The following is an 18,134-nucleotide window of genomic DNA, read 5'->3' on the forward strand; positions in this document are numbered from 1 at the left end:
TTCAACATTTTTTTTACTTAAGTATTGCAAGTAGTTTTTTCCAAAAATTTGCTACTTAAGTACTAAAAGTAAAAAGTACCAGTAGTTTTGAAAAAAAAATTCTACTCAAGTACTGAAAGTAGAAGTAGAAGTACTGTGTTATGTAGTTATTAAAGAAAGAAGTCAAAAGTTTGAACATCATATTGTTTTTTATTATTTCAAATGATTTATTCAAATGATTAACCTAAAGGACAATCACAATTCCTTAGGCTGTAAATTTTTGTAAACAAAAAACAGATAAAGTATGTCCCTCCCTACCCCTTTTAAAGCATCCACCTTTTAAAGCCAGGGGTGGTCTCCTTCCTGAGCTTCCTTGCTCTCACAGCCAGGCAGATCACTTGAAGTTGAAGGGCCAGGGGTGGAAGGTGGTGTTTTTGGTTCGTCCATCTTTTCAGCTGATCAAAAGGCAGAACAGGAGCATGCGCAGTCTTCTTAATCGCGGTTTGATTTGATTTGCTCAATTGATGATGATGTGCCAGGCCAGCTTCATCAAACCTACAACGCTTAAAGTGAAAAATGCATCAAAAACTACTAACAAAGTGGCTGTGCTAAAAATGCTAATAAAGTGCCTGCAAATATATATACATATATATATATATATATATTCTTCTTGTATTCAAAATCATCGCCCACAGTATCAAAAATAAAGTGACATGTCTGTGCTAAATGCAGTGCAAATTATTCCCACAATGTAAATTTAATTCATATAAAATATATATGACAATACCACAATAAAATAAGTTGTGATTGTGAATAAGATAGGTGCAAGTTTAAGTGTGTAAACTAAACTTTATAATGAAAAGTCCATAACTGAATTCCAGTGTGCAATCTAAGAAGTGCTGTCACTTGCTGTCAGATGCTTCCACCTTTCTTCTGTGATCTGCTCAAGTAAAGTGGTGGACTGGATAGCCCCTCTCTCTGCCTCTCACCTTAGTAGCACTGGCACTGCACTGGTTCAAAAAGCTGTCTATATTATTTTCATTATAAGAACTTGTCAGAACATGCTTCCACCACCTGTCCTTCACACTAGTAGTGCTCATTTGCTTTGCTCAAGTCAAGTGCCACTGCCAGTGGCCACTGCAGTGCAGGCACAGCCGCACAGGCAGAGGCAGGCCGCAGGAAGCACAGGCACCACCACAACACAACACTTATGGTCCATGGACCATGGATGGTCGGATAATCATCATAGCTGTCAGTCTCACTCTTCTTGGTTCAAAAAAGCCACCCATGACCCGTGTGTATATAATATTAATATTTTATATTGATTATTTGATTCTCAAATGGCACATTTGCCATGGCAAGGATTAGGCCCTCTCCACGGTCCACCTCACTCACCTCATAGAGAAGAAGATGAGATAACGAAGAAAATGCCGCCCGTGTCACAACTCCTCTCAGTAAGGGCCCTAAGGGGTGGAGTCTGAGTGACACACAACACGTTTAGAGGCGGAGACCTCGAGCGGGAAGACAGCAGCACGGCTCCTCCAGTGCGGTCTTAACTTGATGATCATGACAGTGATTCCGCAGGCCGCGGCGCGAGCGAGGCTGTGGGATTGATTGAATTGAGTTGTGCTGCCTACTGCTACACGCTACCTACTACTAAATTGTGAGTCAGTATATTTTATTTCATTTTTATATATAAAAGCGGTATTGTTGAGCACTACTAGCCACTAGATCTCCTGGCTGTCACTTTGTCACATGTTGGGGAATCACAGCGGCTCGACTCCAGAAGTGGCGGGTGTCCCCGTCATCCTGCCAGGGCCGCCAAGAAGTTCATCTCCTAATCTTAAGTTATTAATATCTTATGAGGAGAGGACCTATGAGATTGAGAATTGAAATAATTAAATATATATGGCTTTTTGAACCAGTGCAGTCAGTGCCAGTGCCACAGTGCCACCCAGACGCTATCCACCAGTGCCACCACCATTAAGTGTGTTGGTCGGTCACCCGAGCATTGAAGGAGGTGGAAGCATCTGACAAGTGATGTGACACTTTAGATTTGCACACTGGAATTCATTTATGGACTTTTCATTATAGATAGGTTTACACACTTCAACTTGTTGCACGCACCTGACCTAACTTATTTCATAACTTATTTTATTGTGATTTATTGTCATATTTTATATGAATTGAATTTACTGTTACATTGTGGGAATAATTATTTTCACTGCATTTAGGCTTTAGCACATTCATGTCACTTTATTTTTGATACTGTGTGGAGTGTGGGCAGGGCACTGGGGGCAACGATGATATTATATCGATTGCACAGGCACTTTATTCGCACAGCCAAGTTGTGTTTGTTAGTAGTTTCTTGATGCACTTTAAGCGCTGTAGCACCATTTATTTGTTTGTTTCATATTTTCTTTTTATTGGAAAGATTTGGTATAGCAGCTTTTATTATACACAGCCTTTATTTTCCTATGCGCTGATTTACAAATGACATTATACACATTTTTTTGAGCTTTATGTAACCTGCCATCTACTGATCTGGCAGTGGTAATTTTTTTAAAAGTAACGAGTAACTATGCAGCACAAAAAAAAAATACTTGAGTAGAAGTATTGAAATCATCGAAAAAATGTAGTGAAGTAAAAGTAGAAGTAGGAGAAAAAAATTCTACTCTAGGAAAGTACAGATACCGCATTTCGGTACTTAAGTACAGTACTTAAGTAGTTCTACTTCGTTACTATACATCTCTGCCTGTACACCAGAGTTTGGCCCATCAGATTGATCTGCATTCATGCTTTGTTGACCCTAAGGGGTCTATAATGAAGAAATAAAGGTTATATACTGTGCCACTCCCAGCAAGTACAAAGCAAAAAAGCAGCTGGCACAAATCCTGAATAACGGATATAAAGGAAAAAAAAAGCCTAGGTGCAGCGCTTAGCAGGATGAACAGTTCATATAGTCCACAAGCAAAGGTGGAACAAAAATCCAGTTCCAATCAAGATATTAATCCACGGGGCACCACCAACAATGAATGATTGAATAATGAAGGTGAGCTTGCACTTCACCTGGTGAAAGGATCACAAGTGGAAAATTGTTGTTACTCTGTGGAGTCATCCCTATGAAGCGCCTTATCAAATAGAGATTTGTTTGATTGCACAAGCTATAAGAAGCTTTATTATTTATTGCATTTATTGCATTGGCCTTTTTTACATTATATGTTTGTTTTTGGATTTTTTGCACTGGCACATACATGTGTGTATATATATATATATATATATATATATATATATATATATATATATATATATATATATATATATATACTGTATGTATATGTATATGAATTACTTACCTATTTAGTCATTTTTGTCACTTTCTAGTTATTTTTTTTTACGTTGTTTTAGAGGCATCACAGACGATCACATATTTTAATATTGCATTATTGCAGATGTGAGAACACATTTGGTGATTTCTGCACCCTGTAATTTCCTAATTTTTATCAATAGGTGGCAGTGCGCTACTAACACATTTATATAGGGTGATCAAGGACACTGTGACTGGTGAAGCAGTGATAATGGACACTGAGGACGCTGATTGTTTTTTTTTTTTTTTTTTTTAATTGTTATTATTTTTTTACATATTTTGTTATATACTGTCGTCAGAGTAGTGCAGTATCACCAAATTTTTTTTTTTTTTTTGCACTGTGATTGCTTTCTGCAGTGATGGTCACTGTAACAGCAATTGTTTTAAGTGTCTTAAATGGCTTTCATTCATGACAGCTTGTTTACTATTGTGATTGGTTGGCTACAACTATCACATGATACAGGGCCGCTGTGAATGGCCTTGTACTATGTGATTACTGTGAACAATCACAGAGATCACACTAGTATGCAAGCTGTCATTAATGAAAGCCATCTATTACAGCTGTGATTCCATGTTATCATGTGATCACTGTGATTGGTCACAGTGATCACATGATACCTGGGCCAATCACAGTGGACACAGTGGTCACAGGATCGCTCCACTGCACGGCCGAGCAGGAGGACATCCCTGGACACCCTACCAGAACTAGAACACACCTGGCTGAATTTTTACAATGCAGCGGACGGGAAGTGGGTAAGTCATTCAACCCTGAATAGGATTGGTGATTGGGTCCATGGGGGACAATGCCAGAAAACAACAAAAAGAAGAGAAGGGCGCACAGACCTAGTGCAATTCCATTGAAAAATGTATTGAAAGATAAAAAAGTATCATACATAATACTTACAAACCATTGTAGTAAATACACATGTCAGAGCACTACATAGACAAATAGCCTCTAGGACTGTTGGACTACTCCATTGCTGCATGGAGACCAAATGGCATCCGTAATGGCCATTACGCTTTGACATGCGTATTTACTACATGCATTTGTGAGTATTATAATAATTTTTTTTTTTTTCAATAAATGTTTTAATGGAGTTGCACTAGGTTGTTGCGCCCTTCTCTTGTTTGTGTTGCTTTCTAGTACTTGTGGATACCCATGGTCCTGAGAGCAAGATTCTAGGTGCTGTCAACAAAGTCTAAGACACACTCTATTTTCTTGAGCATAGCACCTGAGCGCAGGAGAGTTACTTTTTGATTTTTGGACAGTGCCAGAAACCAGGTACAGCTGCCAATGTTACTTTTTAATTTTTAAAGTCTGCAAAAGTTCCCAGGTAGAATGTGGGGAATTTACTAAAAGTGGAGAAGACAGAATCTGATGCAGCTGTGCATAGTAACCAATCATCTTCAAGTGAGGCTTAACACAATCAATTTAAAGCATAACTAAACCCATCTGTTTCAAAAAACAGATACATTCCTGGCATGTGCTGGGAATGTAACTGTCACATTGGTTGTGAAGATCAAATAGAGGGCAAGATAACAGCTTCCTTGGCTGAAAACTATAGAAGAGCTTAGTTCCACTTCAACTGCTTCCCTAAACAGTTACAATCAAGGCATGCTGTGAATGATAACTGTCACAAATTCTTGTGTTCTCAATCGAACTGTCAAATCATCAAATGGCTGGAGTCATAACTGATTACATGTACAGCATCATGTTGACTACAGAATACATGGAAGCTAAGATGGCAAATTCCTTGGCTGTAAATGATAGGAGGGTTTAGTTTCACTTCTCAGCTTATTTAGTTAGGCTTTGAAAATGAAAGCTAGAAGCTGATTGGCTGCGTGCACAGCTGTTTCAGATTCTCTCTGCTTCAGTCTTAGTTAATTCCTCTAAATGTATTTTTACAGTTTACATGGTCTGAAAGTGGGTAAAATGGGTTCCACCTAGATACAGTTTTCATTTTGCAATTCATTTTTTTAAACAGAAAGCATAAAATAGCTTAACCGCTTAAAGCATAGCTACACTTTAGTGGGGAAAAAAATAGCAAGAAAAAACAATATAGCGTATACAATTGTGACACAAGTCACATTGTAACTAAATTTTCTTAAAAATTACCTTTCCTTTTCAATCTGCAGCTGCTGTAATTTTCTAAAAATGCAATGCAATATGGCTACCTGGAGGTGTTCTGTACACAGAATGTGTACAGAACACACCCCCAGAAACATAATTTCTTGCTTGTGTAATTGGCTCACCAATTTTCCCAGATGTCTGCTCTAAGATACAGGTCAGATTTCTGGCATCCCCTGCAACAAAAATCTAATTTTTGTGAGATACTTCCAATAGGAAATCACGTCTAAAGTGCAGGCCCAGTAGCTTTCATTATTAGAGCCCTGCAGATACACAGTTGATTGATAATTTTGAAACCACTCCCAGACAGATGGCGAAAAAAAATCTGTCAGGGGTATAACCCTCCCTTAAAGGCCTGTATACACGATAAGAAAATCTGAAGAGAAATTTTGTCCGACGACCGATCTGCCGATTTTCGGATTTTTAGTATGGTGCTTTCGACAGCCGACTCAGACTTTTCGGCCGAAAAAATCCTGATGTGCAGGCTATATAATTTTTATCGTCCGTCAACACAACGTCCAATTTTCGTCTCATTAGTACAGTTTTCAAAGGAAAAAAATCTAGGCATGCTCAGAGACGAAAGAACACATACAAAACAATCCAACACATGACATCACTTCTGAAGTAGAATTCTGTCGTACGGGAAAATCGGTATGAACCTCTTCACTTTCCACATCAGACTAGCATGCCACAAAAAACGGACGCCAGGTCGTTCGATAATCTGATTGTGTGTACGGGGCTTTACTCTATCCAAAATTTAAAAAAAGTTTTGCCCATAGTTCTACTTTAAATTGAAAAAAAAATTTTACATTATTTTTTACAGTACAGCATTGTCGAATGACTGGTGTTGCAGTAGTCAGAGACACTTATATACTTGTGAGTATATAAGAAAAAAAAAAAATTATAATTTTTTATGCAATTTTTAAAATACCTTTTTAACATTATATTTGTTCTTTTACTATGTTTTTACATACTTTCATTAGAGTAGTCAAGTGTCACCATAGTAACACTGTACTACTCCGGAGGGGTGATCAACAATTTTTTTTTCACGCTTTGATTGTTGTTACAATGATGATCATTGTATCAGCAATGTTTTCAATTGTCATGAATGGGTTACAATAATGACAGCTGTGATTACTAGTGATCTAATGATCTGCGATTAGCTACAGCTAATTAAATGGTAAAGGATGCAGTGATTGACCCAGGTACCATGTGATAGCTGTAGGCCAACCACAGCTCACTGGTATATTAAGTAGAGCCATTATGAATGAGATTCATTCATAACAGCTTTGTTGACATAGCGACCACATGATCCCTTGGCTGCTTCCGGCAGCTGGGTACCAGGATCCACAATCCACTGTGGCTCACGGGGGGGGGTGTGGCAGCTCACTTTGTGATTGTGCCTGCATGTGCCATTCTGCCGCAGTACCGTGCTGCTGTCGACTTTGGCGGGTCTGTAAGTGGTTAAAGAGCAATATAAGAAAACATAATATCTGCTCCTTGTCAGAATTGTGATGTAGTCCAATACCAAAAATAAGAATGGTGAGTGTAATATGGGTTGTGTGATGTTATAGTGAAGGTAGGGAAATATTTTGATAAATGGGAGGATGCATGGATAGAAAGGAGGATGTGGGAAGGGTAGGAAGTTTAAGGGGAAGTAAAATTTGAGTTTAATTGAGTTTAGAGGGAGTTAAGTATCAAAGGGAAGAAATGAGGGGGAAGAAGAAAGATAGAAGGAAAAAAAAGGAGAAGGTAATTAAAGAGAGGAGATAGAAAGAAAAGAAAGAGAATAGAAAAAAAGACAGGGAGTGTTAACTAGAGATGTCCCGAACTATTCGCCGGCGAACAGTTCCCGGCGAACATCGCTTGTTCGCGCCTGCCGCTGCGGGGAGTTTGGTCTGTCAGAGTTTGGTCTGTCACTGTGAAGCGGGCGTAACCCTTACACTACCTGATTGATACAACATCATACCTGATCGTATACACACACTGGATGTTTTAAAGCACGTTATTCCAAACAATTTAGGAATGTTAGGTGATTTATGCCCTTTATGGATTAAAACCCACCTCTGCGTCAACTACGTAATTTTCCATGGGAGTTTTGCCATGGATCTCCCTCCGGCATGCCTCAGTCCAGGTGTTAGTCCCCTTGAAACAACTTTTCCATTACTATTGTGGCCAGAAAGAGTCCCTGTGGGTTTTAAAATTCGCCTGCCTACTGAAGTCTATGGCGGTTCGCCCGGTTCGCCCGTTCGCGAACATTTGCGGAGGTTCGCGTTCGCCGTTCGGGAACGGCAAATTTTAGGTTCGCGACATCTCTAGTGTTAACCCGCATGTCTCAATAGATTAATGCCATTTGGGTGATCTCAGGTATCTATTATGGTGATTGTGTATTGTGTAGAGGGGGTAAATTATACCCAACATTCCAATGCAGTTCTGATACTTTCTTCCCTATTATAGAGTATAACCACAGGTCAATTACATCTCTGCACTGTGGTGCTTTACAAGTCTTGTGTGCTGTTAGTGTGTTGGGGTGCAATTAAAAATGAAACACAGGTCACTGAGTATTTGTAGTGTTGCTCAGTAAATGGGTTTTACAGTGCGTTATCACTATGTACTGGTGTGAATGTGCCCCAAATGTCAGGACTGGATGAACAGAAATAAAATCCCTTGCCAGGTCAAAAATCTCCCATATATATAATTTTTTTTTTTTAAGTAAATGTAACTGCCTGGATCTCAACTTTAACCATAGTGATTATTCTAAAGCACATATAGACATGTTTATTTCACATGATGTTAACAGGAGAAAAATGCAGCTTGAATTATGTAATCATAAAATCTTTTGAATATTATCCAGCTTCCCCCTCCTTAAATACACCATTCAAATCTCCTTCACTTTTTCTGGTTTTACCACTCCATCTGTCAAAGTGCACATAATTAATAAAATAGGAAGGTTTTAGCTGCATTTGAGTAATAAAATTCGTAGAGAAAAATTATGAAGCATTTCTCAAGATGGGAATACCTTTTTATGGAGGTTTCATTTTTTAACTGATTAAATGATTTAATAGTTGTAAGGAAAATGAAAAAGTTGCCTAAAATATTTTACTGTATGCAATGCCAAACTAACCTCAACAAAGCATTACTACTGAATTACTCCCAGATGTGTTTAATTGATATCTGTTTGAAGTAGGACCAACAATTGCATTTTTTTTTTGTCTTCCCACATGTTGTAATACCCATTCCCCAATAATTGCAGCTAGTGTAAGTACCTTATTTTGACTTGAAATTAGTCTCTTGCAATCCCCTATACAGTAGTAACATGCTGATCGAAGGAGAGAACAGAGTTAGCAGTGAGATGGGCCCACAAGGCTGCTACTGCTATTGCTTGCCTGTGCCTCGGGGGCACCTAGAAACTGTATGTTACTTTCAAATTTGTTTCCTGGTCATTCATGTATATTTAAACTGAATATGTCATCCTGGGCCACATGTACATGATATTTAAAAGGCTGCAAACAATACTTGTAGGAATTTTTCTGGTTTCTAATTTTCCTCACTTTGACAGAGCAATATTTTAATTTTCTTTATTCTTTTTGTTAGTTTAGACACCTAATATATTATGGTCTTGTCTTTGTGATGTTAAAACTAAGTTCCATCACATTGTACACTTACTTCCAAATGATAATGTGACTTTGGAGTCCTCGGAGGCAAAACTTATTAGTAATCTCTCTGGTAACATATCTATGCAAGTGTTTACAGTGTATTTTCTCTTCCAATTTCTTCCCATAGTTCTGATAATAAAAATGGGATTAATTCCTATGCAGGATATCCATCAGAATGCTTGATAGCCAGAACAACTCTCTTTTGCATTGTTGGATATGTCTGGAAAGGTCATGGCCCAGATATGGTGCCCCAGAGAGTTTCTGGTTAGCTTCTGGCATATTCAAGTGTAAGGTTTTCTTAATGCGTTTATTTTCTGTATTCGTTTTTTAGATAAAATAAAATGAGAAAAGAGCTAATTTAAACCTAATAGTTTAATGAGAAAGCTTCCAAGAAATTCACAAAGAAGCTGTAGTTGGAGTTAGTCCACAAGGAATAGGTTATAATTGGCTTAGTCGAATCAATATTAAAATAGTATATGACAATAAATCCTATATATATATATATACAGTGGGTACGGAAAGTATTCAGACCCCCTTAAATTTTTCACTCTTTGTTATATTGCAGCCATTTGCTAAAATCATTTAGGTTCATTCTTCTTCCTCATGAATGTACACATAGCACCCCATACTGACAGAAAAACACAGAATTGTTGACATTGTTGCAGATTTATTAAAAAAGAAAAACTGAAATATCACATGGTCCTAAGTATTCAGACCCTTTGCTCAGTATTTAGTAGAAGCCCCCTTTTGATCTAATACAGCCAGGAGTCTTTTTGCGAAAGATGCAACAAGTCTTTCACACCTGGATTTGGGGATCCTCTGCCATTCCTCCTTGCAGATCCTCTCCAGTTCTGTCAAGTTGGATGGTAAACGTTGGTGGACAGCCATTTTTAGGTCTCTCCAGAGATGCTCAATTGGGTTTAAGTCAGAGCTCTGGCTGGGCCATTCAAGAACAGTCACGGAGTTGTTGTGAAGCCACTCCTTCGTTATTTTAGCTGTGTGCTTAGGGTCATTGTCTTGTTGGAAGGTAAACCTTCGGCCCAGTCTGAGATCCAGAGCACTCTGGAGAAGGTTTTTGTCCAGATATCCCTGTACTTGGCCGCATTCATCTTTCCCTCGATTGCAACCAGTCGTCCTGTCCCTGCAGCTGAAAAACACCCCCACAGCATAATGCTGCCACCACCATGCTTCACTGTTGGGACTGTATTGGACAGGTGATGAGCAGTGCCTGGTTTTCTCCACACATACCACTTAGAATTAAGGCCAAAAAGTTCTATTTTGGTCTCATCAGACCAGAGAATCTTATTTCTCACCATCTTGGAGTCCTTCAGGTGTTTTTTAGCAAACTCCATGCGGGCTTTCATTTGTCTTACACTGAGGAGAGGCTTCCGTCGGGCCACTCTGCCATAAAGCCCCGACTGGTGGAGGGCTGCAGTGATGGTTGACTTTCTACAACTTTCTCCCATCCCCTGACTGCATCTCTGGAGCTCAGCCACAGTGATCTTTGGGTTCTTCTTTACCTCTCTCACCAAGGCTCTTCTCCCCCGATAGCTCAGTTTGGCCGCACGGCCAGCTCTAGGAAGGGTTCTGGTCGTCCCAAACGTCTTCCATTTGAGGATTTTGGAGGCCACTGTGCTCTTAGGAACCTTAAGTGCAGCAGAAATCTTTTTGTAACCTTGGCCAGATCTGTGCCTTGCCACAATTCTGTCTCTGAGCTCTTCAGGCAGTTCCTTTGACCTCATGATTCTCATTTGCTCTGACCTGCATTGTGATCTGGAAGGTCTTATATAGACAGGTGTGTGGCTTTCCTAATCAAGTCCAATCAGTATAATCAAACAGAGCTGGACTCAAATGAAGGTGTAGAACCATCTCAAGGATGATCAGAAGAAATGAAAAGCACCTGAGTTAAATATATGAGTGTCACAGCAAAGGGTCTGAATACTTAGGACCATGTGATATTTCAGTTTTTCTTTTTTAATAAATCTGTAACAATGTCAACAATTCTGTGTTTTTCTGTCAGTATGGGGTGCTATGTGTACATTCATGAGGAAGAAGAATGAACTTAAATGATTTTAGCAAATGGCTGCAATATAACAAAGAGTGAGAAATTTAAGGGGGTCTGAATACTTTCCGTACCCACTGTATATATATTAGAGAGAGAAAGAGAGAGAGAGAGAAAGAGAGAATGTCACATACGTGCTTAACCTGACATGGAGAGGGCGGTCTCTCTTACAACCCCGGCTCTGGGACCACTAATGTTGTTACAGTGATCGCAAGAGCATGCTCAGGTATGGGTGCCTGTATAGTCTTCTGCTGGACATAGTGATGCGTAGCAGGAGCATCACCAGAATTGGCCAGATAGCTGGAACAGTAGACCCTGAGCTAGTAGACAGCAAGCAGCAGTGGTAAGCGGCTAGTAGCAAGTTCAGGCAGGGCAGATGAACAACTGGATGCGAAGTCAGACAAGCTAGGTCAGCAACAGATGGTCAGATGCATGGATGAATGGATGTGGAATTGGCTGCACTCCTGTAAGATGCAATTTCCAAAAAATGTTTATTCAGGAGAAAATAAATACAATAAGCACAGATGGTACAAGGCTTACAGCAGCGGACAAAATTCTGACGCGTTTCACATGACTTGCGTGCTTTGTCAAAACCATACACATGCAATCACAAAATATATATGAACATCTAGTCACATGATCATTAGATTATCAGCAATTAATTACAGATGTGCTGCCCCAGTGATTGAATGCATGTGTTCCGTTATTCCTTGTCTTTGAGACACTCACTCAATTCTATTCTCTATAAAATAAATAAAAACAAAAATCAAAACAAAAACAAAGAAAACAGCAAAGAGATACAGCTAAACTCCATAGAAGTGTACACATCACAACCCATATAAATAAACATCTAGATGTATGATGTCAAGATATGGGTCTTACACCTTACAAGTTATTAAGTACATTTTTAAGTAAAAATTTCTGTGGTTCGCAGTGGAAGTTATCTGGTTACCTCTGATCAACCTAGGGCATCATGGACAATTTTTTGCTCCACATCTTTATATGCCCTTAAAATCTAACTATGTCCCGATGTGAGCACGGCGATTTCTGCTTGTTCGCTACCCACCAAATTTGCAAACACATGGCGTCGTTCGCGGCGGCCATATTTGTTTACATTGGGGAGAACTTTGACCAATGACACAGCCGTCAGGTGGAACGGGACAGCCAATTGAAACATTCCAGCACATGGACAGTCCCCCTACCCTGTAAATAGACCTGACCAGGCAGCCATTTCACATTCCTCTTTTTGCCAGTGTAGGGAGAGATCTGCTGTGCTCATCAGGGAGAGTTTGCTAGACACATATAGCGCTGTGAAGATCCACAAACGTCCTTTTCAGGGCTGGTATTTCGGTATAGGTCTACTAGTATCTTTTTAGTTTAGGGAGAGATATCCAGTGGTTGCTTTATGGGCAGTTAGAGATTGGCTGCAGTCACACACATCGCTCTGTTAATGTCCACAAAAGTCCTTTTCAGGGCTGGTATTTCGGTAAAGGTCTTCAGTATAGGGACAGGTTATTCAGTCTGTGCTGTAGGGGCAGTTAGAGATCGTCATCTGCAGTGACACAAATCGCTCTGTTAATGTCCACAAAAGTAATTTAAAGTGCTGCAATGTCGTTATATGGTCTATTACAGTCTCTTTAGTATAGGGAGAGGTATCCAGTGGTTGCTGTAGGGGCAGTTAGAGATCGCCAGCAGTGACACAAATCGCTCTGTTAATGTCCACAAAAGTCATTTAAAGGGCTGCAAATTTTTTAGTATTGCTGTGCAGTGCACTAAAAAGGGGGGGGGCGGGGGAGGGGGTTAATCCACAGTATAATATACTTTGTAGAAAGCATATTATAGTGGATTAGCAGTATTATTGTGCACTGTGCAGCATTGTGACAGGTGTGGTGGTGAGACTGAGCGTTTCTGCAGCAACTCTACACACAGTGGCAAACTCCCTGGCCAATTATTTGTAGAACTGGTGTGATAGACCAGTGGCACCCCAATACCACATATTGAAGTGGGGTGTTATCTAAGTATACTTTTACAAGTGTATTTGTGTCCTGCAACAATATTGCCTCTTTTACTGAGTGAAGTCTGATACACACAGTGCCAAACTCACTGGCCAATTTTTTCAAAAACTGGTGTGATAAACCAGTGGCCCCCCAATACCACATATTGAAGTGGGGTGTTATCTGAGTATACTTTTACAAGTGTATTTGTGTCCTGCAACAATATTGCCTCTTTTGCTGAGTGAAGTCTGATACACCCAGTGCCAAACTCACAGTATACTTTTCTAAGAGTGTATTTTAGTCCTGCAAAAATTTGGCCTCTCTTGCTGTGTTGACTGTGCTACACACAGTGACAACAGTTACTGGCCAATTATTAAAACTGGTGTGATAAAACTGTGGCCCCCCCCCCAATACCACAGATTGAATCGGGGTGTTATCTACCTTTTTCCAGATATACTGCGATTCTCTAGAGACTTTTGTCACAGGGTAATTAAAAAACATGACAGGCAGAGAAAGAGGCAGAGACGTACGCAGGGGTGGTAAGGGTAAGGCAGGAGCAGTAGGTCGGAGCCTAACTGTGAAGTTTCAAAAGCCGCGTGCAATTACGACAAAGGACGCACCAGACTTGGTTGAGTGGGTCACTCAGCCTTCCTCTTCTGCACACTCCTCATCCTCTCTATCTGCACCCTCTTCACGCTCTGCTGTGTGCACCCCCAAAGACACCACCACCACCACATACCCTCCACTTGAGTCACTGGAATTATTTTCCGATCCATCACAAGACGTTTGCGATGTGCAGCCATTGTTGGCATTGGATCAGGAAGAGGAGGTAGCAACAGCTGCCACTCAGCAGTCTGATGACAGAACCCAGATCAGCCCAAGGAGGTTGGTCCCCGCTGTTGCTGCCTACTCCGAGATTTTGAATGTTAGTGGTGGGGAAGGTGACGTGGATGATGACGAGTCTATGGACGTCACGTGGGTGTCCACAAGAGAGGAAGAGGAAGGGAGTTCAGAGGGAGAGACGGACTGGCAGATAGGGAGGAGAGGCAGGCAGAACTTGCATTGCACAAGAGGTAGAAAGCAGACTGCAAATGCATCAGGAGCGAGCCATCAACCATGTACAGTCACATCTGGCGCTTCCAGGTTGCCGACACATGGCTCCGCAGTGTGGGCTTTTTTTAATGTGTCCGTTGCTGACAACAGTGTTGCCATCTGCAGCCTTTGCAGTCAATGCATACGTCGCGGTAAGCCCAACACTCACCTAGGGACCACCACCTTAAGAAGGCACCTGAACTCCCATCACCGTGCCCAGTGGGAGCAACACCGTCAGAACCCACAAAGCCACACTCCAGGCTCTCACCGTCCAGCCCCTTCTCCTTCTCCTCTCTCCTCACATTTGCCTTCCACTCCACCTTCCATGATGCCGTCGTCATGTTCTGGAAAAAGGCAGGCTTCTGTGGTCCAAATGTTGGAGCGGAAAAAAATGATGACGCCAGATAACCCTCTTGCCAAACGTTTGACTGCTGGCTTGTCGGAACTGATAGCCCGCCAACTACTGCCATATCAACTGGTGGACTCGGAGGCTTTTCGTAAATTTGTGGCCATTGGAACACCACAATGGAAGGTCCCAGGCAGGAAATATTTCTCGCAGAAGGGCATTCCAGAGCTGTATGGCCATGTTAAGCGGCAAGTGAATATATCTCTGGCACACAGTGTTGGTGCCAAGATACATCTGACCACAGACACATGGTCTAGCAAACACGGGCAGGGAAGGTATATCACTTTTACTGCCCACTGGGTGAACCTTCTGACGGCCGTTAAGCATGTAACCCGTGGCACCCGGGTAGATTTAGTTGTACCGCCATGGATTGCAAGCAGGCCTGCCTCTTCTTCTCCTCCTCCTCCATCCTCCCTCTCCTTCTTGGCTGACTCCTCCTCTTCTGCTGCTACCGTCTCTTCTCCTGCGCCGCCCAAGATCCCCAGAACCTATTCCACATGCAAGGTGAGATGTGGCCATGCTGTGCTGTGTCTGTTGTGCCTGGAAGCCAAGAGCCACACTGGTCCTGCACTCCTTTCATCTTTGCGTTCACAGGCAGATCAGTGGCTGACACCGCTCAATTTGACAGTTGGTAAAGTGGTGTGTGACAATGGTGCCAATCTGCTGAGCGTGCTGAAACAGGGCAAAATAACACACGTGCCATGCATGGCACACGTCCTGAACTTGGTGGTGCAGCGATTTGTTGGCAAATACCCTGGGGTCCAGGACGTCTTGCGGCAGGCCAGGAAAATCTCGGGCCATTTCCGAAGATCTTACACAGCCATGGCTCGCTTTGCTGAGAGTTAGCGGCGACACAACCTGCCCCTCAGGCATCTTATTTGTGACTGCCCGACGTGATGGAACTCAACGTTGCACATGCTCAATAGGCTGCTCCAGCAGAAATGTGCAGTTAACGACTACCTGTTCGAACTCAGCGGCAGGACTGGGGAGCTTGGGTTTTGTTCACCTCCCCAGTGGCTGCTCATGCGGGACGCATGCAGACTTCTGCGGCCATTCGATGAGATCACCAAACTGGTTAGTCACGGCCAGGGTGCCATAAGTGACATCATACCTTACGCATTCTTTCTGGAGCGTGCATTGCATTGTGTCATTGATCAAGCCGTCCAGGAGCAGGATCAAGAAGATCAAGAAGTCGCAATGTTGGATGAATTCCCAGGGGGTGCTACTCCATCTGAGACAAATCAACAGCAGGAGTCTGAAGAGGAGTCAGAGGAGGAGGATGGTGCTGGGGGGTATGAGGAGGAGCAAGAAGAGCATGCTTTAAACCTTTCTGGGATGCCTGGTGTTATCCGTAGATGGGGGGAGAACGAGGACGACATTATCCTGGATGATATGCTGGAAGCAGGCCACTATACTGCTTCCAGTTTAGTGGGAATGTGGGCCTACATGCTGCAGTGTTTTAAGGGGGACCCCCGTATAAAACGCATAAAGGCCAAGGACCAGTACTGGGTGGCAACGTACTTAGGCCCCCGGTACAAATACAAAATGGCGGAAATGTTACCACAATCACAGAGGACGGTCAGAATTCAGCACTTCCAGGCCTTGCTGCAGGAAATGCTGCATTCTGCTTTTTCGTGCGCTGGCAGAGGAATTTCCAGTCACAGAGAGACAGTTGTGGGTAGCAATCCAACAGCGCCTGCAAGAAGAGGGTGGTTGGAAGATGTCTTGGTCACTTCAGCTATGAGATCCTTCTTTCAGCTGAACCATTGACATCTGTACTCCGGATCCAGCATGAGGGAACGCCTAGACCGACAGGTGTCCGACTACATCGGGTTAACGGCCGATGTGGATGCTCTGAGGAGTGATGAACCCCTGGACTACTGGGTGAGCAGGCTTGAACTCTGGCCAGAGCTTGCACAATTTGCAATGGAAATGTTGGCTTGCCCCCTGTCCAGTGTCCTGTCTGAAAGGACGTTCAGCGCAGCAGGGGGGATCGTGACCGATAAGAGCACTCGCCTAGCTCATGACAGTGTAGACAACCTCACATTTGTAAAAATGAATGAGGCATGGATCCCTGAGGAATTCAACACATGTGACCAGTATACCAGGTTTCATCGAAATTCCTCATGCCAGGCCACAAATATACGAAAGACCGCCATCCACCCACAACAATTCCTGGTCCTTGGCTTCGCTACATACAGTGGCATAAAAGGCATTTCATGTCCATTGAATGGCAAATTTTTGGGGCCTTTCAGGGCCGACAATTATTTTTTCTGTGAATGCCTAATGTACCTCCAGCCACCAAATACTAAGTTCTTTGCTGTCAATTAAACCCATGTGAGCTAATTTTTGGAGCCTATACAGGCCGACACTTACTTATGTATCCTGTGAACGCCTACTGTACCTCTAGCCATCAAAAACGAAGTTCTTTGCTGTCAGTTTAAACCATGTGAGCTAATTTTTGGAGCCTGTACAGGCCAACACCTACTTATGTATCCTGTGAATGCCTACTGTACCTCTAGCCATCAAAAACAAAGTTCTTTGCTGTCAGTTTAAACCATGTGAGCAAATTTTTGGAGCCTATACAGGCCGACACCTACTTCTATATACTGTGATCGCCTACTGTACCTCTAGCCATCAAAAACAAAGTTCTTTGCTGTAAGTTCAAACCATGTATGCTAATTTTTGGAGCCTATACAGGCCGACACTTACTTCTGTATAATGTGAACGCCTACTGTTACCTCTAGCCATCAAAAACAAAGTTCTTTGCTGTCAGTTCAAACCATGTGAGCTAATTTTTGGAGCCTATACAGGCCAACACTTACTTATGTATCCTGTGAACGCCTACTGTACCTCTAGCCATCAAAAACAAAGTTCTTTGCTGTCAGTTCAAACCATGTGAGCTAATTTTTGGAGCCTATACAGGCCGACACTTACTTCTGTATACTGTGAACGCCTACTGTACCTCTAGCCATCAAAAACAAAGTTCTTTGCTGTAAGTTCAAACCATGTGAGCTAATTTTTGGAGCCTATACAGGCCGACACTTACTTCTGTATACTGTGAACGCCTACTGTACCTCTAGCCATCAAAAACTAAGTTCTTTGCTGTCAGTTCAAACCATGTGAGCTAATTTTTGGAGCCTATATAGGCCGACACTTACTTCTGTATACTGTGAATGCCTACGGTACCTCTACCCATCAAAAACAAAGTTCTTTGCTGTCAGTTCAAACCATGTGAGTTAATCTTTGGAGCCTATACAGGCCGACACTTATTTATGTATCTTGAAAAATGCCTACTGTACCTCTAGCCATAAAAAACAAAGTTCTTTGCTGTCAGTTCAAACCATGTGAGCTAATTTTTGCGGCCTGTGCAGGCCGACATTTACTTCTGTATACTTTGAACGCCTACTGTACCTCTAGCCATCAAAAACAAAATTCTTTGCTGTCAGT

This window comes from Pelophylax lessonae (assembly GCF_965119305.1).
Source record: "Pelophylax lessonae genome assembly, chromosome: 5".
Taxonomy (NCBI): Eukaryota; Metazoa; Chordata; class Amphibia; order Anura; family Ranidae; genus Pelophylax; species Pelophylax lessonae.